We start from the raw sequence: 2,740 nt of genomic DNA, 5'->3' as shown, positions 1-2,740 counted from the left end.
AAAAAAAAAAAAAAAAAAAAAAAAAAAAAACTGGAATTTTTCCTGACTCTTCTCTTTCCCCTCCACTTCACAACTAATCCTTCAGTAAATTCTACCTTCAAAATATATTCAGACTCTATAACCAGTGCTCACCACTTTCACTGTACTCTTGCCTCTGTTTTGGTCTCCTATGCTGCCGTAACATAATCACAAAACTAGCTGTGCTTAAAACAACACATATGTGTTATCTTACAGTTCTGAAGGCCAGAAGTCTAAAATGGGTCTTACAGAGCTAAAATCAAAGTGTCAGCATAACTGTTCATTCCAGAGGCTCTAGGGGAGAATCCAATCCTTGTCTTTTCCAACCTCTAGAGGCTGCCCACATGCCTTGGCTTGCGGCTACATCACTCCAACTCCTGCTTCCATGATCACATCTCCTTCTCTGATACCAACACCACTGCTTCCCTCATATAAGGACCCTTGTGATTATACTGGGGATGCACCCAGATAATCTAGGATAATTTAACCATTTAAAGATCTTTAGTTTATTTACCTCTGACAAGTCTCTTCTGCTATATAAGGTAACATATGCACAGGTTTCAGGAATTAGAAAATTGGGGGTGGGGGCAGCACATTATTCTGCTAACCACAGCTTCCTAAGGGGTCCCTCTGCTTCTATCCTTCCTCAGAGAAGTCAGAGAGACCCTGCTAAAACCAAAGTTAGATCATGTCAATCCTCTTACTCAAAACCCATCAATGGCTTCCCATGTGACTCAGAGTAAAAAGCCAAATGCTTTACCATGGCCCTAAAAGGTTCTATACCATTCACACTCCTGTTAGATACTTGACCCTCCTTCCTCAAAGCCTCTATATTTGCTGTTCCCTCTTCCTGGAGTGCTCTCCCCTCAGACACCCTCTCTGGCTTGTTCTGTCATTTCCTTTCTGGTCTTTGCTTCTACATCACTTTCTCAGTGAGGTTTTTCTTGACCATCCCAACCATGCTATTTAACACACACACCAACATTACATGTTACATTAGAAGAGAAGGTCTCGAATCAATGATTTAAAAGCTTCTAACTTCAGAAACTAGAAAAAGAAGGGCAAATTAAACCCAAAGCAAGGAGAAGGAAAAAAATAACAGAGTAGCAATTAATAAAATACAAATTACCAAAGCTCACTCAAGAATAAACAGCTAAATGTTTAATTAAATGATCTGAATATCCTTATACCTAATAAAGAAACTAAATTAATTGTTGAAAATCTTCACACAAAGAAAACTCCAGGGACTTCCCTGGTGGTGCAGTGGTTAAGAATCCACCTGCCAATGCAGGGGACACGGATTCGAGCCCTGGTCCGGGAAGATCCCACATGCCGCGGAGCAACTAGGCCTGTGCACCACAACTACTGAGCCTGTGCTCTAGAGCCCGCAAGCCACAACTACTGAAGCCCACGCGCCTAGAGCCCATGCTCCACAACAAGAGAAGACACGGCAGTGAGACGCCCACGCACTGCAACAAAGTAGCCCCCACTCACCACAACTAGAGAAAGCCCACACGCAGCAACGAAGACCCTATGCAGCCAAAAATAAATAAATAAATTTATTTTAAAAAAAGAAAAAAAGAGAACTCCAGGCCAGATGGCTTCACTGATAAACACCCCCCAAACATTTAAAGAAGAAAACCAGTTATACAGACTTCTCAAGAAAATGGAAGAGAGGGAACACTTTCCAACTTTTATGATATGGAAATCAGACTTTACAAGAAAACAAAACAACAAACCAATACCAATATGCAAGGCTTACAAGGAAACCAGAGTGTCTCTGGAGGCCTGTTACCTGCAGACTTCCATGGGAGGGGGTAAGGGAGGAAAGAGGTACAGAAAATGCTGAGAGAAACTTTTAGTGAGAAGCATCTCCTTTTAGCTCTTCTGTGCAATTGCTGTGTAAGAAGATTAGAGAATATCAGAAGTGGAAAAGTGAGGTGATTCAAAGGTAGATGGTCCTATGATTGTGAAATAATACATGAATGAGAACTTGAGGCCACAGGCTTCCCTGGCCCATATGCCTTGTATGCTCATTTAAGAGCTATGTATTTTCTCCCTACCTGTGGAGACCAGGCCTTTTTGGGTTTATGCTTATTTGATGCTGGTCAAGCCTGTTAGCCACAAAAAAGATCAGCATTCCCACAGAACAATGGGAGAAGCAGCAATATGGAAGATAAATCTAAGGAGGCAGAAGAAAGAACCAACAATTTTATAAGTTCTTTCTCAATTTAGTTAGTGAGAAATACCCCCCAAAAAAAGACAAAGAGGGCTTCCCTGGTGGCGCAGTGGTTCAGAGTCCACCTGCCGATGCAGGGGACACGGGTTCGTGCCCTGGTCCGGGAGGAGGATCCCACATGCTGCGGAATGGCTGGGCCCGTGAGCCATGGCCACTGAGCCTGCGCGTCCAGAGCCTGTGCTCCGCAACAGGAGAGGCCACAACAGTGAGAGGCCCGAGTACCGCAAAAAAAAAAAAAAAAAAAAAAAAAAAAAAGACAAAGAAATATAGATAAGCAGCAGCTTCAAATACTTAATTCACCCTTGCTTAAATTTCCAAGAAAGGCCATATGAATTATCAACTGTCAGAAACATGCTGTTGGCAGGGTTTTTCTATTTTCTTTTGACCAGCATCAGATGAATCGAAAAACTAAAGTGTTCTAAGCAGCTACCATGCACTAAGACTTGAGCACATCCATGAGCAAGATGATGGGGGGGGGGGGGG

At 42.7% G+C, this 2,740-nt stretch overlaps 1 protein-coding gene across 4 annotated transcripts in view; it reads right to left on the bottom strand.

Moving 5' to 3' along the window:
• CTNNA1 (catenin alpha 1) overlaps positions 1 to 2,740 on the bottom strand; it is a 179,346-nt gene that overhangs the window by 26,219 nt on the left and 150,387 nt on the right. The window lies entirely within an intron of this gene.

The sequence above is a fragment of the Lipotes vexillifer genome, unplaced genomic scaffold (assembly GCF_000442215.2).
Source record: "Lipotes vexillifer unplaced genomic scaffold, Lipotes_vexillifer_v1.1 scaffold217, whole genome shotgun sequence".
NCBI classification, from domain to species: domain Eukaryota; kingdom Metazoa; phylum Chordata; class Mammalia; order Artiodactyla; family Lipotidae; genus Lipotes; species Lipotes vexillifer.
Note: the sequence above shows the minus strand (reverse complement) of the source record. Positions and strands in the feature narration are given on the sequence as shown.